This window comes from Pseudorca crassidens, chromosome 7, assembly GCF_039906515.1.
Source record: "Pseudorca crassidens isolate mPseCra1 chromosome 7, mPseCra1.hap1, whole genome shotgun sequence".
Lineage (NCBI taxonomy): Eukaryota > Metazoa > Chordata > Mammalia > Artiodactyla > Delphinidae > Pseudorca > Pseudorca crassidens.
In genome coordinates this window covers 92,651,527-92,675,575 of record NC_090302.1, presented here as the reverse complement: position 1 = coordinate 92,675,575, position 24,049 = coordinate 92,651,527, and the positions used below count along the sequence as shown (strand labels likewise).

Sequence of the window (24,049 nt, the reverse complement as noted above, 5' to 3'; positions counted from 1 at the left end):
AAAAGACATAGACTGGCAGAATGGATACAAAAACAAGACCTGTATATAAGCTGTCTACAAGGGACTCAATTCAGACCTAGGAACACATACAAACTGAAAGTGAGAGGATGGAAAAAGATGTTCCATACAAATGGAAATCAAAAGAAAGCTGGAGTAGCAATTCTCATATCAGACAAAATAGACTTTAAAATAAAGATGATTAGAAACGACAAAGAAGGACACTACATAGTGATCAAGGGATCAATTCAAGAAGAAGATATAACAATTGTAAATATTTCTGCACTCAGCATAGGAGCACCTCGATACATAAGGCAAATGCTAATAGCCATAAGAGGGCAAATCTACAGTAACACAGTAATAGCAGGGGACATTAACACCCCACTTTCACAAATGGACAGGTCATCCAAAATGAAACTAAATAAGGAAATGCAAGCTCTAAAGGATACATTAAACAAGATGGACTTAACTGATATTTATAGGACATTCTATTCCAAAACAACAGAATACACTTTCATCTCAAGTGCTCATGGAACATTCCCCAGGATAGATCATATCTTGGGTCACAAATCAAGCCTGGGTAAATTTAAGAATATTGAAATCATATCAAGTATCTTTTCCAATCACAATGCTATGAGACTGCATATCAGTTACAGGAAAAAATCTGTAAAATATACAAACACATGGAGGCTAAACAATACATCACTAAATAATCAAGAGATCACTGAAGAAATCAAAGAGGAAATTTTAAAAAATGTAGAAACAAGTGACACTGAAAACATGATGACACAAAACCTATGGGATGCAACAAAAGCAGTTCTAAGAGGGAAGTTTATAGCAATACAAACCTACCTCAAGAAACAAGAAACATCTCAAATAACCAGCCTATCTTACACCTAAAGCAATAAGAGAAAGAAGAACAACAACAACAAAAAAAATCCCCTAAAGTTGGCAGAAGGAAAGAAGTAAAAAATCAGATCAGAAATAAATGAAGGAAGCAATAGCAAAGACAAAATAAAACTAAAATCTGGTTCTTTGAGAAGATAAACAAAATTGATAAACTATTATCCACACACATCAAGAAGAAAAGGGAGAAGACTCAAATCAATAGAATTAGAAATGAAAAAGGAGAAGTAACAACTGACACTGCAGAAATACAAAGGATCATGAGAGATTACTACAAGCAATATATGCCAATAAAATGGACAACCTGGAAGAAATGGACAAGTTCTTAGAAAAGCACAGCTTTCCGAGACTGAACCAGGAAGAAATAGAAAATATAAACAGAACAATCACAAGCACTGAAATTGAGACTGTGATTAAAAATCTTCCAACAAACAAAAGCCCAGGACCAGATGGCTTCACAGGCAAATTCTATCAAACATTTAGAGAAGAGCTAACACCTACCCTTCTCAAACTCTTCCAAAATATAGCAGAGGGATGAACACTCCCAAACTCATTCTATGAGACCACCATCACCTTAATACCAAAACCAGACAAAATGTCACAAAGAAAGAAAACTACTGGCCAATATCACTGATGAACATAGATGCAAAAATCCTCAACAAAATACTAGCAAACAGAATCCAACAGCACGTTAAAGGATCATACACCATGATCAAGTGCGATTTACCGAGGAATGCAAGGATTCTCCAATATATGAAAATCAATCAATGTGATACACCACATAAACAGACTATGGAATAAAAACCATATGATCATCTCAATAGATGCAGAAAAAGCTTTTGACAAAATTCAGCACCAATTTATGATAAAAACTCTCCAGAGTAGGCATAGAGGGAACCTACTTCAACATAATAAAGGCCATATATGACAAACCCACAGCCAATATCATTCTCAATGGTGAAAAACTGAAACCATTTCCTCTAAGATCAGTAACAAGACAAGTATGTCTGCTCTCACCACTATTATTCAACATAGTTTTGGAAGTTTTAGCCATAGCAGCCAGAGAAGAAAAAGAAATAAAAAGAATCCAAATCGGAAAAGAAGAAGTAAAGCTGTCAGTGTTTGCAGATGACATGATACTATACATAGAGAATCTTAAAGATGCCGTCAGAAAACTACTAGAGCTAATCAATGAATTTGCTAAATTAGCAGGATACAAAATTAATGCACAGAAGTCTCTTGCATTCCTATACACTAATGATGAAAAATCAGGAAGAGAAATTAAGGAAACACTCCCATTTACCATTGTGACAAAAATAATAAAATACCTAGAATAAGTCTACCTAAGGAGACAAAAGACCTGTATGCAGAAAACTATAAGACAATGATGGAAGAGATTAAAGATGATACAAACAGATAAAGAGATATACCATGTTCTTCGATTGGAAGAATCAACACTGTGAAAATGACTATACTACTCAAAGGAAACTACAGATTCAATGCAATCCCTATCAAACTACCAATGGCATTTTTCACAGAAATAGGATAGAAAATTGCACATATATATGGAAACACAAAAGACCCTGAATAGCCAAAGCAATCTTGAGAAAGAAAAACAGAACTGGAGGAATCAGGCTCCTGGATTTCAGACTATACTACAAAGTGACAGTAATCAAGACGGCATGGTATTGGCACAGAAACAGAAATATAGATCAATGAAACAGGATAGAAAGCATAGAGATAAACCCACACACGTATGGTCACCTTATATTTGATAAAGTAGACAAGAATATACAATGGAGAAAAGACAGCCTGTTCAATAAGTGGTGCTTTGAAAACTGGACAGCTACATGTAAAAGAATGAAATTAGAACACTCCCTAACATCATACACAAAAATAAACTCAAAATGGATTAAAGACCTAAATGTAAGGTCAGACACTATCGAAGTCTTAGAGGAAAACATAGGCAGAACACTCTATGACATAAATCACAGCAAGATCCTTTTTGACCCACCTCCTAGAGAAATGGAAATAAAAACAAAAATAAACAAATGGGACCTAATGAAACTTAAAAGCTTTTGCACTGCAAAGAAACCATAAACAAGACAAGAAGACAGTCCTCAGAATGGGAGAAAATATTTGCAAAAGAAGCAACTGACAAAGGATTAATCTCCAAAATATACAAGCAGCTCATGCAGCTCAATATCAAGAAAACAAACTACCCAATCCAAAAATGGGCAGAAGACCTAAATAGACATTTCTCCAAAGAAGATATACAGATTGCCAACAAACACATGAAAGAATGCTCAACATTCATTAGAGAAATGCAAATCAAAATTACAATGAGGTGTCACCTCACACCAGTCTGAATGGCTATCATCTAAAAATCTACAAACAATAAATGTTGTAGAGGGTGTGGAGAAGAGGAACACCCTTGTACTGTTGGTGGAAATATAAATTGATACAGCCACTATGGAGAACAGTTTGGAGGTTACTTTAGAAACTAAAAATAGAACTACCATATGACCTAGCATTCCCACTACTGGGCATATACCCTGAGAAAACCATAACTCAAAAAGAGTCATGTACCAGAATGTTCATTGCAGCTCTATTTACAATAACCAGGACATGGAAGCAACCTAAGTGTCCATCAACAGATGAATGGATAAAGAAGATATGGCACATATATACAATGGAACATTACTCAGCCATAAAAGGAAATGACATTCAGTTATTTGTAGTGAGGTGGATGGACCTAGCATCTGTCATACAGAGTGAAGTAAGTCAGAAAGAAAAAAACCAATACCATATGCTAACACATATATATGGAATAAAAAAAAAAAAAGATTCTGAAGAACCTAGAGGCAGGACAGAAATAAAGACGCAGACGTAGAAAATGGACTTGAGGACTCGGGGAGGGGCAAGTGTAAGCTGGGAGGAAGTGAGAAAGTAGCATTGACATATATACACTATCAGATGTAAAATACATAGCTAGTGGGAAGCAGCTGCATAGCACAGGGAGATCAGCTCGGTGCTTTTAGACCACCTAGAGGGGTGGGATAGGGAAGATGGGAGGGAGATGCAAGAGGGAGGAGATATGGGGTATATGTATATGTATAGCTGATTCACTTTGTTATAAAGCAGAAATTAATGCACCATTGTAAAGCAATTATACTCCAATAAAGATGTTAAAAAAAAAAAAAGGATTCACCTTCTATGGGCTACAAGTTAGTCACCTGGACACTGAACAACAGGCATCATCTCCCAAGAAGAGGAAATTGAGTCCCCAACCCACAGGGGAGTCAAGGGTAAATCGGGTTCCTCCTCAGATACTCCCTTTGGAGTGGACAATAGGACAGAGAGAAAGGAGAAGTTGGCAGCCAGGAAACCAGGGGACACAAGGCTATGCATAGGTGGGAGCCGACAGAGACCTGGGCCGGGCCAGAGGTACCAGCCAGCTGAGCAAAGGTGGACTGTGGGCAGGTGTAAGTGGGGTTGGTGCTATCGAGTAAGAGGGGAGCACACACCACACAAGGGACACAGAGGGGAACATGGTATTTGATTTTCCGGGAGTTCACATTCCAGCACCTCGCTCTGAGCTGCTGAGTGGAAGCAAAACAGGAGAGCAAACAGATATAATTGGAACAGGCAGAAATAGATTTTTAAGCAAAATTTATAATTTTCCATTTGTCTAGCATTGTTTAGAAGAAATTTTCTCAGAGTTGAGGCCCTTTCCCTGTCATTTAGCCCCTGTGGACATGTGGTAATGGCTAACAACAGCATCAAAACTATTCCACTAATTATTGGTCATAATCATTGGCACTTTAGAGCAGGAAGCAGCAAATTGCAGCCTTCCACCTCTTTTCCTGTGGCCTGTGAGCTAAGAATAGATTTACATTTTTAAATGGTTAGGGGGAAAAAAGAAGATGACTATTTAGTGATGTGAAAATTCAAATTTCAGTGTTCATAATAAATGTCCAAATAAAGTTTTATTGGAGCACAGCCATGCTTACTTATTTATAAATGGTCTACAGCTTCTTTCCTGCTCCAAGGGGAGAGCTGAGTGGCCACAACAGAGGCTTGCATAGCCTAAGATATTTATCATCTGGCCTTTCATGGAAAAAGTGTGCTGACCTGTGATGGAGAGAACAAAGTATTTGTTTTTTCTTTAAGTCATCCCTTGTTTATTGTCATAATATTTGATATGACTGACTATAAAAACATGCTTAAGTTTATGAAAGACATTTGGAAAAAGGGAGAGAGGGGACTTCCCTAGAGGTCCAGTGGTTAAGATGCTGCGCTTCCAATGCAGGGAGTGCAGGTTCAATCCCTGGTTGGGTAATTAAGATCCCAAATGCCACGCAGTGTGGTAAAAAAAAAAAAAAAAAAGAAAGAAAGAAAGAAAGAAAGAAAAAGGGAGAGAAATCAGAACTACATGAAGTGGGTATTTGTCAAATAAATAACAAGAGCAAATTTCCAAGGCTGATTAGAATCTAACATCCTTCAAAGACATGCCAGTTTTAGACATGCTCTGTGATTTAGAGAATGGACTCATATTTATATTATACTTAAAATACAAAAACTGGACAGGAGAGTAAAAATGGCAATTAAAATGGAAAGGTTTCAAAAACACTATGACAAAGATATCTGTGCCCCATGTTCATTGCAGCACTATTTACAATAGCCAAGAGATGGAAACAACCTAAGTGTCCATTGATGGATGAATGGATAAAGAAGATGTCATGTGTGTGTATGTATGTATGTATATATATCACATATATATACCATATATATGTATAAAATGGAATATTACTCAGCTATAAAAAAGAAGGAAATCCTACCATTTGTGACAACATGAAAGGACCTTGAGGGCATTATGGTAAGTGAAATAAGCAGACAGAGATAGACAAATAGTGTATGATCTCACTTATATATGGAATCTAAAAAGGAAAAGATAAAATACGCCAAATTTATAGAAAAAGAGATCAGATATGTGGTTACCAGAGGGAGGTGGAGCAGGGGGAAATTGGATGAAGATAATCAAAAGGTACAAAACTTCCAGTTATAAGATAAATAAGTACTAGGGGTATAATGTACAACATGATGACTATAGCTAACTCTGCTGTATGTTATATAGGAAAGTTGTTAAGAAAAGTTCTCATCACAAGGAAAAAAACATTTTTTTCTTTTTCTTTTTTGTATCTATATGAGACGGATGTTAACTAACTTATCGTGGGTAATCATTTAACAATATATGTAATTCAAGTCATTATGCTGTACACAAACTTGTACAGTGCTATATATAATTATATCTCAATAAAACTGGAAAAAATGTTAATGGAAAGGTTTCAATTCATATCACGTTAATGCAGTTGGGATTGTCCACTTGGCCGACCACTAAGCAATGTTTTCCTGAGAGTGGTGTGAGGCTCAGAGTGACAACATCTAATGGCAAATGTGGACATTTTAGTGGACATACTCATAATGTGAAAACTTAGTTGTCACAGCTGACATGCACTGCACGCTGAATGCAACCCAGACATCCTTCTGAGTACGTGGCATGTGTCATCTCAGAAGGATTGACTTAGAGTTACTGACCCATCTTTGTATCACACTGCTCATTTATTTCTTGGATTTTTTTAAAAGGGTTAGTTGTTTATTTTTTTTTTTTAAAAAAAGCTCCAACCAACAGAGGAATCAATGCAGAAGAGTAAAACTTTAAACACACAGTGCTTAAGAGAATGTTGACATCACACTGTGAGTATTCCTCTTGGCAAACGGGTTGCCCTGAACACTAGTTTGATGGGGATTGATGGGCTTTAAATGCAGACAAGGAAAAAACAATGACACTCAATGGATTTTCATGATGGGTGTTGAGGTCCAGATGTTTCATGTCCTGGCCTCACACAGCAGGTCAGGGTGCTGGCAGACAGAAGTCAAAGGCACTGTAGGATCCCTGGTCTTCCCACCGACTTTTCTTTAACCCTTTCTACTAAAGTAGAAGCCTGGTTCTTCCCCAGGACCCCATGCCTCTGGGTCTCTCCCTGGGAAACTGTCATTTCTTAGCATTTTAACCCCAGGATAGGAGAGTAGAGATGCCAAATTAACCAAGCACATCTAAGCGATGAAGAGGAGTTGAGGCAACCTCTCCTGTTAACTCACTGGTGGATTCACCTCCTAATCATGCATTAAGTGACACCAAGGTGCAGAGTTCGATGGCAACCATCCCATGTCCCCATCAAGCTCTCCCCTGCCATCTTTTGGTTTTAAATATATATTTTAAATATAGAATTTCCATCCATGACCAATGTTCAGATCGCTTATATCCATTGGGCACAAAGAACCAAAGAAGGAAAATGATCATTAAAATGGAAATAGATTCCAGTGGATCATTAGTCACAAGGGCCTGTGCCAGGAGCTATAAGTCTTTCTAGGGCCTGTGAAAACATCTAAAGTGTGAAAAAAAGAAGAAAAATATTTTAATTCCAAAATTAATATGTTTAATTAATTGTTAATAAAATATAGCCCTGGGTCATCAATTCAACTGCAACTTTCCCTTACACAGTCATACTAGTGTATAAATTCACTCATTCAACAAATGTTTATTGGGCATCTGCTGGGGCCACACGTTATTGTCAGTTCTGTGAATACAAAGTCCCTCAAAGTCCCTGCCTTTCATTCTGGTGGGAGAGACAAAAAAATAACAAATGTGAAGTCAGGTAAGGTGAGAGCTATGAACCAAAATACAGCAGGGTAAGGAGACAGAGGGATCAGGGGGAGTTATCAGTGGAGATGACCTCCTGAGGGCTGAGTGAGGAGCGAAGGGAGTTGTGCAACTATCTCGGCAGCATGTCCAAGAGAAGTAGAACAAAAACGCATCTGTGATTTTAAATTTTCTAATCACCATACTATGAAACTGAAAAGAAACAAATTTAATTTATTTAACCCAATATATACCAAAATAGTATTATTTTGACATGTAATTGACATAAAACATTTTAATGAGATACTTTACTTTTTTTTCCATAAAAATACATCAAACTCCAGTTTGTATTTTGCTCTTACAGCACATCTCAAAGTCAGCCAGCCACATGTGCAGGACGGGGGCCAGCTTCAGAGGTGGATGCCACCTCCAGGCTAGGCCCTCACATGGGCCACCCCACACCAGGCCAGATATGCTGCCTACTGACTGGAAACTCAGGCAAGGGGTTCTGATGGGCCCTGGAGTCCTTGTATATGTGCCTTTTGTTGTTGAAGCTTTTATAAAAGCATGTACATTTTGTATGATCTGAGTGTAATGGAATATGGAGGGGAAATCCACAGTCTCATCACCAGAAACAAAACTGTTGAATGCTTCTTTCTTTCCTCCTGAGGCATGAGGGCATGCACCTGGACAGGAGGACCTTTATTCCCAAGGACTGAAGAATTTGTTTGGAGATGGTCCTGTTGACACAGGTCCACGTCCCTCCATGACACACACAAAATTTTGGACAATTTCACCCTATGGATTGATTGAGTTCTATACTCTAGCAAATCCTTATCTGAATGTTTGTACAATTAAGAGAGAGAGAAAGCAACTCAAAATCTCTCAAGGCTTAATATTAGGAGAACTGGGTCCTCAGTTTGGCCCTGCCACAACTGGGATCTTAGACAGGCTGCTTCTCTTATCCAGGCTCTGTGAAAACATGAGGGTGTGATATCTCTTATCCAGGCTCTGTGAAAACATGAGGTGGTGTGATATCGGTGATGTTTCTGGGGTCCCTTCCAGGGAAGACATAATTAAAACTGTCTCTGATTAAAATTGACCACAGTGTAGCAGTAATCTAGGTGAAGTAGGCTTTATTGGTGCTTTTGGCCAGTTGGGACTTCAAGAAACCATTCACTTTTCTTTTGGGAATCTACTTCTTAAGGCATGGGGCAGAGGGATCCCTGATTAGGATATTTGGGAATGTCTTACACAAATTATTTTAGAAATGCTTTCTTAGATAACCTGTAATTTCTAGTATTAACAAAACCTGTTATATCCCTCCCCCAAAGAATCTGTGCTTACAAAATGTTCATAACATGGTAAGGAAGCAAGAAGCATGAAGTTAGATTCTATGAGACAAATAGGACCTGTGCAATTTAAGAACACATGCACAAAACCCTCTTCTGTGAATGCCAGATAGTTTTCATGGGGATACTGATGAACACGTTGGTGGCTGCCATTAATCTCAGACTTGCAAGGCCATGGTGTGTGCACTAAATGACTCTAAGTAACACTCTCAAGGCCTAAAAGTCCATCACCCTGAGAACCTACTTTGTTACAGAGGAGTGATGGATGCACAGAAACAATAGAAGGCACTGTTTCCCAAACTTAGAAAAGGATAAGAATTATCTTGATGCTTACTGAAAATACAGATTTGGGGCTCAAACCAGGGGAACCTCACTTGAGCAATCACTCTGGATTGAAGTGAAATTTTCAGTATCAAGGACAAGGAGGAAAAGAAGGAATTTGGGGTTCTATGTGCTCCAACCCACCCCATCTCGCTCTGCCTCTTGAAACTCCTAGCTGTCTCCCTGCCTGTTTATAGTAAGGAGGACATGAGGAGATCTTGGTAAAGGCAGATGTGTTTTCTGTTTCTTAGCTATGAGAGATCCCAATCCCAGATTTCAGAGTCCTTTTGTTGATGGCAAACAAATACTTCTTTTCTCTCTGGACCTACGTCAGTGATTATTAAACTGAATGCATTGGAAATTCATTAGTATTTTTAAAATTCTTAAAAGGGAAAAGATTTAGTGGATTTTAGTTTCTATGAGATTGTCATCTATGTAGCAGACCCTCTATGAACTAGCATGTGCTGCCTTTCTCTGTCCTGTGTTTTAAAATAGGGTGTAATTAGAACATGGGAAAGACATGAGCAGACATTCCCTGAGGATGGTATACAGATGGCAAATAAGCACATGAAAAGAGACTCAACATGATTAGTTGTGAGGGAAATGTAAATTAAAACCACAATGGGGTATCACTACAGACCTAACAGAATGGCTGAAATAATAAATATTGACAACATCAAATGCTGGTGGAGATACAGAGAAACTGAATCACTCTTACATGCTGGTAGGAATGTAAATTCATATATTCACACTGGAAAACAGTTTGGCAGTTTTTACAAAACTAAACGTGCAATTAGTGTACAACCAAGCAAGTAAACATTGGATATTTATCCTAGAGAAATGGAGACTTATGTTCACACAAAATCTGTATGCAAATGTTCAGAGCAGCTTTATTCATAATAGCTAAAACTAGAAACAACCCAGATACCCTTCAGTGGGTGAACAGTCACACAAACTCTTGTATCTCCATGCCACAGAATACTACTCAGCAATTAAGATAATTGTTAACTTATGCAACAGTTACAAGGGAGTTTTACTAAGTGAAAAAAAGCCAGTGCCCAAAGGTTACATTACAGTATACTTCTATTTATACATAATTCTTGAGATGGCAAAATTATAGAGATGGAGAACAGATTAGTGAAGATGAATGATTGCCCAGGGCTAGGGCTGGGGTAGGGAGGATGGGGCTACACAAGGGGGGCCTTGCACTGATGGAAATGTTCTGTATCTTGGCTGTGTCCATGTCAACATCCTGGTTGTGATATCATCCTATAGTTTTGTAAGATGTTACCATCGGTGGAAGCTGGGTGAAGGGTCCTCAGAATCTTGCTGTATTATTCCTTACAACTGCATGTGAAGGTAAATTTTTTTTCTAAATAAAAGGTTAATTTAATAAAATATGGTATAGTTATAGATGTGTTATGCTTCATTCCTATTGTTTTACATAACCCAGCCCCACACCACCCCCAACATTTATACTATTTAGTTACCCCTATAAGCTTTTGAATCTCTGAACTTTTCTAAATGACAATTAAATGGCCAAATAATTAACCATATAAAAGTTGTTATTAGTTGCTGTTTGTCAAAAGAGTTTATGATTTCTATCCATTCCATATCACTGAATTATTCCCTCTTATACATATCACTGAGGATATACAGCTTGAAGTTCTATATAATCTTTTCTAAAGTTATATATAAGTAAAATACATGATTAGAAATTGGGATTCTGAAATGGTTTTGCTGACCCTTTTATTATTGAATGACTAAGTAGAAGTAGATGGTTCCATGGGCAATGAAACCCAGAGGTTGGGAAAGAGACTGTTGCCTAAATGAAGAAACGACAGTAAATGAAATATTTCAAGTAGGCAAGATTGCTTTCAATGATGGTACCTATAATTTGCAAGTAAGTGCAACTAAGGAATCAAGGATCGAACAGTCAGTAGGCTCACACATACAGACAATAAAGAATAAGAGCCAGGGGACTTCCCTGGTGGTCCAGTGGGTAAGACTCGGCGCTTCCAGTGCAGGGGGCACAAGTTCGATCCCTGGTCAGGGAACTAAGATACCGTATGCCACGTGGCATGGCCAAAAAAATAATAATAAGAGCCAGGTCTGCAAGCAAAGAGAATCATAACATAAAATGCTATCTTCCACTTCATCTTTCCTATGAAACACAAAAGACCCAAGTCAAAAATTAATCCATAGCCAGTACATTGAGCAAGCTACCTCTGCAGCTGAACAGGTCTTGGGAGCTCTGAGTGAGTAACAAATGAATAATGAAAGACTTGAAAGGTGACATTTGTATAATTATGGAACCTGCTGAGAAAGGAAGGAACAGTTGTAATGAAAGCCACAGAAAAATGTAAAACAGAGCACTCTGGGTAATCCTCTAATCACACTTTTTAACAGGAGAAAAGCCCTTTCAGGCATGTAACTTTCATTCCCCTAGAAACTCAGCACTGAATTTCCAAAAAGCAAAATTATTAAAACCAATAAATATTCTTTAGAATTTTTCATTACTCATTTGGAAAGACAAATGAAGGATAAATATTCCAGAAAAAATAATCAAGTTTTCTGTAAAGTTGTCCTGAGCTCAGAGCACTTTCTGATCTAGAAACCAAAATTATTACACTCTTGGAGCAGACTTGACTTCTACCCCAGGGTTGTGTGGACAGCTGTCAGCAGCCTCAGACCCCCAGGCCCCACTGCTGCTCTGGGATGGTCTCCTCCACCTCTGTACCACAGCCATCATCCTCTCTTATCACTAGCTCGACAAAGTTACTCCACTCACAGCTTCAGTTAATACTCGAATTATTTGCTGTTTAATGAAATATACCAGGAATGAGTCCTGGTTTCTCACATTAATTCTTGACATCCCACTTCCTCCAGGAAACAATTTTAGCTGACAAGAAACAAGGTAGTAAACATGCACCATCTTCTCTGTGAGTCATCCCAACACCTCCCCTCTCTCCTTGTCCAAGTTATAGATTACTGTAAAACAAACCCCAAAATCAGTGCTATAAAACATCCACTTTATTATGCCTTTGGATTCTGTGGTCAGGAATTTAGACAGGCCCTGAGACAATGGCTTGTCTGCTCTGTGGAGTCTGGGATACCAGCTCAGAGGACTCAAAAGGCAGGTGCTGGCATCACCTGAAGTCTTCTTTACTCACTCATCAGCTACCTGGACTAGGATGACTCGAAGGCTGGGCTCCCCCGAGCCTGGAGCTCCTGCACGTGGCTTCTCCGTGAAGCAGGGCTTCCTCACAGCAAAGCCGCTTCGGGTGGAGCAGGCTTCTTACATGCGGGCCCCAAGAGTGTCTAGTAACGGAGTCAGAAGATGCATGGCCTTCTATGGCCCAGAATCAGAAGTCACACACGGTCTCTTCCACTAAACTGTATTAGTCAAAGAAGTCACAAGCCTGCACAGCTACAAAGAGAGGGACACAGAACCCGCTGCTGGATGGAAAGAGCTACAAAGAATTTGTGGCAATTTGTATCTCATGCTGGCTCTGGGTTTGACCTCCTGCACACTTTTGGACCCCTAGTTCTTTTCTTCTCCCCACCACTCTGTTCCAGACCATCATCTCTCACCTAGATGACCTGGATATCCCTCTCACTATTTCCCGGCACACACTCTCATGCTCTGCTCAGCCACAATCTATTCTCCATCCTGCAACCTGGATAATCATAAAAACCCAAATTTGCTTCTCACCAGCCTCCAGTTGCTCAGAGGTTGAGATACAGAGCTCTTAGCTTGGCCCACTACTTTTTTAGCCTTTGGTAAAATAAAACAAAGTGCATACACTGAAATTGGAAGGAAGCGATAGCATTTTGCTTGACTTAGTAACAGCACATACCGCAGAGGACCAGGGAACTTTCTGGGATGATGGAAACACCCCAAATCTTGCCTGTGGTGTTGATGACAGGAGGGCACACGTTTGTCAAAACTTAGAAGAGGTGCCATTCCTTGTACATGAGAGATTCTCAGTGAAGGTAATTTCTAACGGGCTAAGGGGTGGTCCTTCTCTTTCCAGCTCCTTCTCTGCCAGCTGTGCCCATGGCCCTCTGGGTTGGAGCACATGGAGGGACAATGGGAAGGGGCATGAGAGATCGCTGACTCACACTGGCTCATGACAGTGCTCTAGAAACATCTCCCTCCTGTTTTCTTGCCGTTTGCTCTGCCCTCCATGCTTCCAGGGGTAGGAGTATCCCCCAGCCCACTGTGTCTCCATGCTCCAGAGGCTCAGCAGAGCTGGCCCTCACTAGGTCTGAGGCAGGAGGGTGAGGGGCTCATGGCATAGTCTGTCTCTCCAGACTCTGCAACCGTCTTCTCCCCCACTGATCCCACCGTAGTGCTCTCTGTAAATTTGTATTGGAAACTCACTTAGGGATGCAGCTCCGTGGGAACCTGCATGTGAAACAAAGTTGGCCTTCTGTTATAAATGGCAACTGTACTGTGGCTGTCTGGGCTTTTGTTTGGAGGTTGTTGTTTGTTGTACCTTTGCTTTATACCACCCAGCATCTGCCACCTATTCCTGTGAAAATAGCAGCCTAATTTTGCATTGGTGATGAGTATTTCCCCAAATCAGTCCAGGTGTTTCCAGAAAAGACCACTCCACAGAGGAATTCAGCACATGACTTGGTCTAAGGAGTAAAGGTTTTGGCTTTGCAGATATCCAAGGGAGAGCATTCCAGGCAGAGGGACTGTTATGGACTGAATTGTGTCCCACCCAATTTCATACATTAAAGCCCTGAATCCCCTTGTGACTCTATTTGGAGATAGAGCCTTTAAGGAGGTAATTAAGGTTAACTGAGATCATAAGGATGGAGCCCTGATCTGAGAGGACTAGTGCATTAGAAGAAGAGGAAGAGACACCAGCGCTCTCTCTGCCATGTGAAAACACAGCAAAAGGTGACTGTCTGCAAGCCAGGAAGAGGGCTCACACCAGGGCCATGCTGGCACCCTGATCTCAGACTTCCAGCCTCCAGAACTGTGCGAAAGAAATGTTTGTTGTTTAAGCCGCCCAGCCTGTTGTATTTTATTATAGTAGCCGAAGATGACTTGGGAGTGACCCGTGCAAAGGCCCTGAGGTTTGAGGCTCTTCAGGGAGAGCCACAGGGAGCAAGAGATGTGGTCAGAAAGGCCGTGGTCATGTGGTCCTCGTAGCAATGCCATGACTTTGGCTTTTATTCCTAGACTGGAGGTTGCAGGCAGGTTTTGAGGAGAACAGGACATGCTCATCTACGTTTACAGGAACCACCTGCTCCTGGAGGCGGAGCACTTGAGGGGCTGGGGGTGGGGAGAGGACCCCACCCTCTAGGTGCAAAAGGGCAAGGGACAGATAACAAGCAGTACCTCCCAGGAAGCAGCGGGAGGCTCATCAGGACCAGAGGAGGATGCGTGGGCTGGCTGATAACTGGGAGGCTCAGAGGATGCCTGCAGGGGCTGCAGGGGCTGCAGGGGCTGGGGTGGGCCAGAAATTCTCAGAGCCAAAACGAGCAGGTCTCTCTCCAGCTTGGCCCAGGGGTAGAAATGAAAACCCCGGCGCTCATATGAGCACCAAGCACCAAGCTGCAAAGTAAACAGGAGAGAGTCTAGTTACTGCAATTGGTTCTTCTCACACCTCCAACATGCACAGTGCTTCAAGGCAGGGAGGGAGGGAACTGGGAGGGAGGATGAAAAAGCGAAGCGGCCCCAGAATGTGCTGCACTCATGGGGAGGAGAATGGAGAAGCCGCTCTGGGTATGCGGAGTCCCTCGCTGCAAGCACTGAAACCCAAGTTGTTGAAGCAGCTCCACTTCACAAAAACAAATCCGCAGAGACACCCAGCAGATGTCTGCTTTGATGTGACACAACTCCTGAATTAAAGAGCCATTGATGGTATCTGGAGAAAGAAGAAGGTAAGTGATTAGAGCTTCATTTTCCTCCAAGTGGCACATTCGTGGTCCTGCAGGCTGGGAGCTGCTGCTCTCCCTTGCTGTTCTCAGAGGAATTTAGCCAAACATTTCTTTCTAAACATTTTTCCCCCTGGCATCTCCTCGTGGCCATCACACAACACATTGTGAGACCAACAGACTGCAACTGAGGGGTATAATTTCACTGTATTGATTGATACTGAAAATGCAATGCTCTCGGGTTAATTCTCTGCCTTGGTTTTATTCTGGAAATGCTCCAGGGAGCATATATAGGACTCTGGTGTTGTTTTCAAGATGAACAGAAATAATCATTCTACATGAGTTTTGTAAAATATTATTTGTGGAATTTCACACTGATATCCTCCTTCTATGGCCACTCATCACTCTCCAGCCCATTTCCTCCTAATTCTAAGTAGAAAAGCAGGGCTTTCCCCATCCCAAGGGGAAGGAGGAATACTACTATTACAAGCATGTGGTGTTTCCCCTGCACTTCTACAGACGTCTGTGATAATTAAACCAAAGGGAGACCTTATTTAAAAGCCCAGTCATCTGGCTCAAGATGGCAGAATGAGACTCTGCTTTCCTCCTCTCCCTCACTAAAATCATCCAAGGGAAATCCAAGTGGGAGTAAATCTGTGGAAACCAAGGAAAGGGAGCAGAGTGGAGGATGGAGACCAACAGACTTTGAAAACTTTGACAGATTGCTAGAAGATAGAAGGTGGATGGATGCCGGTATATGGGTTAGAAGAGGTAGGCGGAACCCACAGGGCTGGGGTGGGGAGACAGGCAGTGTCTGCAGTGCACCGGAGGGAGGTGGGGAAGATGACAATGACGACAGTACTCGCTTCACATCTGTCCCCCCAAAGTGAAATGAAATAAAATAAAAGCTGCTATTTACCCCTTATTTAGGTAAATACACATGAACTCCAATCACCTAGTAGCCAATGCTTCATCAGTTATTGCACCCACATCCAGACATCAGGTTGAAGTCCATTCTCCTTCTAGTTTTGCTATGATTCTTCCTCAGACTCTGTGATCCCCAGTCCAGTTATAGGGTTAATCACAGCTCACACCCACAGATGAACAGTGCCGTCCTTGTCACTCTATTTGCGAGTTCAGTAGGCAAGCACCGGTGGAGTGGGAAAGGCTGACTCATTGCAGCATGTGGGCTATCTTGTCTACAAGATTCTTAAAAGCTCCATCCACAGTGGGGCATCACAAGCGTATTTATTTATTTCTTTATTTATTTCTTTACACCCAGAATGTTCTCAAACTGTGGGATGATCCACATTTATCTTGCACAAACTTACTTGCACTGATATACCAAGGGCAGGGTGGTGGGGATTGTGAAGGTAGTAAGGGGGTGCACTTTCAAGATAAGAATAAAGCTAACAGAAAGTCTACATTTTATTATCACCATGTTCTAGATGTCCTAAGCAATGTCAGTGATAAAAATACTACTTTTGCTGGGCACTCAGTGTCTTGTCACACTACTTACTCACTCCTTGTCACCCATCCTTCCCAGTCCCTGACATTAGGCACTGCCCGTAAATCAGTACAGATCTTCACCTCAGGCCTGCTCTCCTTCTGGGCAATGTGGATCATCAGCTCTACTGCCTTCTCATGCATTGTACTCTATGCAAAACTGGAGGCCTTTCAGGTAACTCAGAGCAGCATACTCAGCTCTGTTGTAGGTTACCTCCAAACCCCAAAGGAGCCCAACAAACATTGTGTATCTTTCTGGGCAGTAAAGAATGCAATGCACAGCAACATTCTTTCATATTAGAAAAAAATAACCCCAAATATCCCAGGACACTGGACTCTAGAAACTCCACCAAGGAGATAGACTTTGGTGTATTGACTGGAGTATGTTCATCTCCCATCCTATGTGTCTCATCAAAACATGTGTCCCACCATCCACTCTTGGAGTCCTGTCATCAAGATGTCATCAATGCAGTGACTCAGAATGTTGTCCTGCAGGGTGGTGAAATGGAAAAAGTGTGGGAAGGAGCCAGAGCATTGAAATACCCCTGAGTCAAGACACTGAAGATGTTCTTCTTGGCCAAATAAAACTCAATTACTTTCTGTTATTTGGAATTAAGGGGAAAAAATTCCTTATCTTTAGCTGCACCCTTGATGACTGGAGGTCTTTTGATTTGCTCCTAAGGAGGCTACATCTGGAAAAGCAATTTCAATTAGAGACATCATCTGGATAAGTGAATAAAAATCCACTGTCATTATCCAGCTTTCATCTACCTTTTGCACTGCCTACGTTAGGGAGCTAAATGGGACCATGATGGGAATCAACATCCCTGAATCTTTGGTCATTAACAGTGCCAACATCCTCTGAATTTCCCTCAGATATTTGCCATTGCTTTTGGCTTTTTTGTCAACGGTGAGGAAAGATATCTGAGGCTTTCTACCATAACAACTTTACCCTCTGGACCAGGGAACCAGTGGTAGAATTTTACCAGTTGCTGAGGTCATCTAACCAATGCTCCATTCAGGAACTGGGAAAGTAAATACAGGAATTGTAGATATATACAGGAAATAACTACAGGATAGTTGGATTGCCACGAAGTAGACTTGGATCCTATCCCATTTGTCATATTAATAAGCCTACCATACACCCCCAGACTGGCCTATGGACCACAGTAACTTTGTTGGTCTATGGAGATTAGCCTTACCTCAGAGAGCACTCCCTGTGTCTGAGTGTTTTCCCATGAAGGGTTATTTTGGTAAGTGGCCATAGGCTTTAGGGGAGGATGAGGAAGCAGACTCATAGCATATTTTGTGAGAATATCAGGTAATCCTCCTTGGAAGACCTCCTGTTTATTCAGGAGATCATAGCCTGCGGAACAATTCAAATCTAGACATAGGGAGGCTTTGACTCCTCATCATGATGGCTTAATTCAGGCCTCTATTCCCCAGAGCTGAAATATTTCCGTTTTAAAAATCAAACAGGGCCTCAATGAACTGCTTGTCGATCTCATTCCTGGGGCCTCATCAGTGAAAACACCTGGTTTAGCAAACTGACCTGGAGCTTATTATGGTGACCAACCCTGATTTACTTGTGCTATGTGGCTCCCACCCCTGCAGAACCAACATTGAAATCAAGGAGTCCATATAAACCAAAGCTTTAATCCACGCTACCCTCAGCCTAACACTGAGCAAAGTCTTAGGGCTCCTGCAGGTAGCATAGCAACTCAGAATCCAATCTCCAAATAGTTCACTCATATAGACACTTCAGCCCAACCTAAAAATATATTCTCTTTCTCCTTGGTCTTAGACCATCAGAATCTGTTCACACTCATATTCTGAGATTTTGCTGTTTAAAAAACAGTTTGTTTTCTTATTTCTTTGTAGTTGATTTCCTGGACATGTGGAGCTCTGAGCCTACTTAAAGGCCATCAGACAGTCAGAATAGCATGCAAGGACTGGGGTGCAAGGAGAAGTTCCCCTTGCAGTGGAATTCATTCAGGCAAGAGAGTTTCAGGGTCTTCACACAAGGAAAGACTTGGGCAAGTAAGGAAGGCCCAGAGGGAAGGAGAAGTCAGGGTTCAGAGTAGTCCAGATATTTTGAATTCTCTCATATATTCCCATTCTAATTCTTAGAGTTCCAAACAATATGCTCACTTTGACAGAGTGACAAGGTGATTTGTGAATTCAACTGACTTTGCAACTCGGCATGCTGTAGCATCAAACTGTACCATGGTTTTAGAAGGACCCTGGGGTACACTTTATGCCTTAATCTTGGAATGTAAGGCATTTAAGTTTCTTGTTATCTTTCTTCAAGCTGTTCAATGTCATCAGTGTTGTCTCCCTAAATACTAAGTAAATGTTTATTACCTTTCATGATTACTAAATCAGGTAGCTAATCTCACATTCCTCTCATTTCCCTTAATAGTTTGTTTTCTGCAACTCACTCCTTGCAGTAGTCAAGTTTTTGGTGCAAGTAATAGAAAATGACCCTGGCCATCTTAAATAAATGTACTGAAGGATGTTGGTGAGCAAGCAAAGTCAATGGGAAGGCCAGAGAAATGAGGCTCTGCAAGTGGTCAGGAAAGAAGGGAGGCCAGACAGAGGGAATCAGTCAAGGTCATGCCAGAAATGTCACCAACCAGACCTTCAGTGATGCCATAGCTGGCCACCTAGCACCACCACATCAGGAAATAAAAATACTAGGGCTGTTCTTAACTTGATAAAGACTAAATTTTTTAAAACACAGCAAAAAATATGTAATTAATTTGGATGTTTTAAGTAAATTTACTTCAGATAAGAAATAGACAATTATGCCTATTATTAGTACTATTGTTTAACATAATTCTTGCAGTATTAATCCATGTTATAAGACATTTAAAAGAAATTAAAATTGCAATCCAAATAGAGATTGGAATAAAAAAGATAAAACTCTCATTACTTGCAGGTGATATGATAGTTTACATATAAATCTCAACAGAACTTATCAAAGTTCTGTTTATAAGCTTATCAAAACTATTAGAAGAGTTTATAAAGGCTTCTGGGCAAAGTATTAAGTTGTAAAATCATGAGTGTTCCTCTTCACAAATACACAGTAGTATTTTTGTTGTATTTTTAGTATTTTTAGCATGTATTTTAGCTAAAGCATGGTAGGAATCAACCTACCTAAGAAAGCATGTGAGATTTATGGAGATGATTTTAAAAGTCTAGAAAGGTGACAAAAAGTTAGTTAATAGAGAGACAGACCATGTCCATGGATGGGGTAACTTAACATTGCAAGGATGTCAGTTCAGCCCACATATCACAGGCAAACCCTGGGGAAAGCCCTGGGTGTCTTCAGGTATAAACACCAGCCTGAGACATCATGTGTGGAGAACTGGCCTCACCTCAAGCTGTTTATGGGGAAGAGCCACAAGATACCAGCTTGTTAAGAGAAGATTCAGTGTCATAATTCCTCATGATTTCTAAGTGAAGGGCTCATAGATGTGACTGATGTCAACATTCCTCCCAGCCTGTGAGACAAATCCACATATGCATCTTCAGTTGTATCAGCAGCAGATCTTTTAGGGGTATTTTGAAACTTTGAAGGTCATAAAATTGGGAATATATCCTGGGAACTTCACCACATATTCCTGCCAATGAATTCTGAGCACTGGTGACGCCTTACCTTGGAGTTGAAGTTGGCCAATGCCCATTCTTCTTCCTTGTGAAGTGGACACAGCTGGGCTTGAAAATCCACTAAGCCTCAGACTGAATCCAGGTGCTGGCCGTTGCTGGTCGACTTGGCAGCCTTGGGTGAGTTACTTTGTCTATGCCTCAGTTCCTTTATTTTAAAATGTGAATACCACCTATATCATATGATTGTGAGAGCTGTGAAAAGTGATGTGGGAGCCCCAGCACACAGCAAGTTCCTAATGCATTTGAGTACTGGGTGCCATGGGCTGAATGTTGTCTCCCCAAATTCCAAACCCTTAACCCTCAGTACTTCAGAATGTAACTGTATTTGGAGATAGGGCCTTTAAAGAGATGATTAAGGTAAAATGAGGTCATTTAGTGTGGGCCCTAATCAAATCTGACTGACGTCCTTATAAGAAAAGGAGATTAGGACACAGACATGCACAAAGGGAAGACCACGTGAGGACATGACCTCATGAGAAAACAGCCATGTACAAGCCAAAGAGAGAGATCTCAGAAGAAACTAGCCCTGCCAACACCTTGATCTTGGACTTCCAGCCTTCAAGACTGGGAGAAAATCAATTTCTATTTCTTACACTTCCCAGGCTGTCGTACTTTGCTACAGCAGCCCTAGCTGATTAATACTGGGAAAACTTGGAGATTAGTAGGGATTCTGGGGAGGTGCAAATATAGATTGCAAGAAGCTGGACAGGGAGGACTGACTTAGTCAACTGAAGCCCCAGGATCAGGCCACTTACTTCTCTGGCACTACACTGCCAGTCTCCCATGGAGGTTTCCGGTCCCCTGAACCTTAATGTCAGAAACATGTGGACACAGTCACTCTCTCCAAGAATGCTCTCCTGGTGTGTCCCAAGTTGTACAATGTTCCTGCAGATGGACGATCTCCAGGATTGTGTGCCCTATGCTACTTCTCTTCTTATAGCATTTTCCCCAAAAACCTCACTTTATACATGCATGGCCCAGCTCTAGGATGTGCTACTGACTTTGTATGACAGGCTTCCTCCTTCCTGCACCTTTTTTTTCCCCATGTACCTGGATCTAGGATCTCTTGACTTTCCTGCCCAGAGGCTACCCTCCTGCCCCATTGCTGTCTACCTGCAGACAGCCAACACATTTGACAGGATGGCCTTTACCTGGGGCCCTCCAATTGCATTCTGTTCAAGCTCAGCATAGACCAGAGTGGTGGTGACTCTCTGGCAGCTGGGGAGGAGAAAGAGGAAGAGGGGGAAGGGGGTGCGCTCTGCACTTGGAACCAAACTCAGAGACATGAGGGTGGGCTCCATCAAAGCAAGCAAGCAGACCCCCATTCATCTGGGCTACCACTCACTTAAAGGTGAGGAAACTGAGGCTCAAGGAGGCACAGCACCAAGACGACTCACCTTTGTTTTGTACGTATAACATAAAAAGTGACGCGTTTACTCCCAGGCCTCTCCTGCACTGCCTAAGCCCTGGGACCTGAGCACCATCACCAGGGGCACTGTGGTTACAGATGTCGCTGTTAACATTAGGGTTGTTATTGAATCCAGTTCAAACAAAAAAGAGGAGATCTGCCCCCAATGAGTCTCTGCAGGCAGGACACGAGCCCAGAGGACCCATGTGCCGGGGAAATGGCACCTTCCCCACCCAGGGCACACAGATCTGTGCCAGCCCAACCAGGCACAGTAGTCGTGGCTCTGGGATTATTCATTGGATAAAAGCAATTGGGTTCAAAGTCAATCTTATTATTATGTCTGGAACCTAAAATATTTATTTCGTGCTCTGTACAGCATTAGGCTCTCTGTGCTAAAGGCCAGTTACCAGCCCAATCATTGTCTTCTCTCCTGAACAAAATGAGTGGGAACCACCACCCCTCTTGGTGACTGCATCCCCTCCCCTAGCATGTGGGTCTTTCCTCCATTTCTGGCTCAGTACATCTACGGAGGTCAGGGGCTTTGAAGGCAGGGCACACATGCTATGTCAAGTTGAGCTCTCTCAGAGCAGTACTTTATTTGGGAGAGGATTCCAGAAAGCACAGCTGGTGGGTGGCAGGCAGGGTGCATCATCAAGCAGGCTACTTCTGAGGGCAACTGGGCTCCACCGCACTGGGGTCTGTGTCTTCCCCTGACTGGGCTTCATCGGTAATGCTTGAAGGCCAGCCCCTGTGGCCAGCCATGCACCCAGGCAGGGAGGGCTCCAGAGGCCTGAGAACCTGCAGCTCTGCTGTCAGCTGGCAGTGGAGCTGGTACCTGCCTCTGCTCCTGTGTCTCGGCCCCTGACCCATTGTGATGGTTAATTTTATGTGTCGACTTGACTGGGCCATTCGTATCCAGGTGAATATTATTAAACATTATTCTGGGTGTGTCTGGATGAGTTAGTATTTGGTTTTTGTTTGTTTGCTTGTTTGTTTGGCCACACGTGGGATTTTATTTCCCTGACCAGGGATCGAACCCGTGCCCCTGCAGTGGAAGCACGAAGTCTTAACCACTGGACCGCCAGGGAAGTCCCAAGATTAGCATTTGAATTGGTGGACTGAGTAAAGCAGATCATCCTCCCCACTGTGGACCAGCCTCATCTAACCCACTGGAGTTCTGAATAGAACAAAAAGTTGGAGAAAGGGAGAATTCCCTCTCTTTCTGGCTGTCTTTGAGCTGGGACACAAATCTTCACCTGCACCAGGGCTAGGACTTACTTTGGACTGGGACTTACACCATCAGCTTTCCTGGGACTCCAGCTTGCCGACTGCAGATGTTGGAACTTGTCAGCCTCCACAATTGTGTGAGCTTATTCCTTTAATAAATCTCTTTCTATATGTGTACCTATTGGTTCTGTTTCTTTGGACTAATACAAGCATTTTCTTTAGAAAACTAATAGTTGTAAAATTCTTTCTCTGACCCTTCGAGACGTATGTAAATCTTTTTTGAAGACTCTTGCCAGTTTACAACCCAGAAATGTCTTTCTCAAGGACCTGGGAGCCATCTCTCTGAAATGTAACATCATAGGAAATGGTGCCCCTATATCCCAGTTACTGTGAGAGGGTAGGAGCCCAGTCTCCAAGTTGTCCAGCTACCTCCTGCCATAAAGACAAGAGAAGGTCACTTTTCCTTTTTAAAGCCAATTAACAAACAGATGCCTAGCATCTCCCCTTCAGCCATCCCCTGCTGCCCTTTGCGTCAGAGGAGTTGAGTTCAGATGGAATCTGGCCGCTCTCTCCCTACTGCAATAGCCTTGAGTAAAGTCGTCCTTCCCTGTTTGGTTTCTTCCACTGCGATTTTTGCTTGGCAGTGCCCACAGCCTCTGCTACACAGGGACTACTCTGGCCTCTGGTTTGTCCCTCACCTGCTTTCACACACTGAGACCCTAACTGCAGAGACAGGCTGAGAATACAAGACTGGCCTGGACACAAGCAGTGGTCCCACCTGTGCCGTGCTCCCCACCCTCGCGCTTCAAGGCCCTGAACTGTCTTCCTGCCTCCCCCGCCAAGCTCACACCCAGAACCGGTGCTACCATTACCTGTAGCAGACGAGCTCGGCTCTTCCACAGAAGCAAATTTCTATGGAAAGTAAACTTGTAGAAACAAAAACATTTCTTTATCTCCACTAAGCCCACAATGAGATTACATCTGGTCGAAGGATGTGGGCTCCTGTCTCTAAATTTCTTAATTTCAATTATCTTTCTTCTTATGCCCTGAAAAAGAAGA

At 42.0% G+C, this 24,049-nt stretch overlaps 1 long non-coding RNA gene across 1 annotated transcript; it reads left to right on the top strand.

Moving 5' to 3' along the window:
* Nucleotides 1–14,979: 14,979 nt before the first annotated feature.
* Nucleotides 14,980–23,151, top strand: LOC137227115 (uncharacterized). The gene is made up of 3 exons (XR_010944703.1): nucleotides 14,980–15,183; nucleotides 20,266–20,472; nucleotides 22,792–23,151. It is a non-coding gene; the product is annotated as an uncharacterized lncRNA (long non-coding RNA).
* Nucleotides 23,152–24,049: the final 898 nt, after the last annotated feature.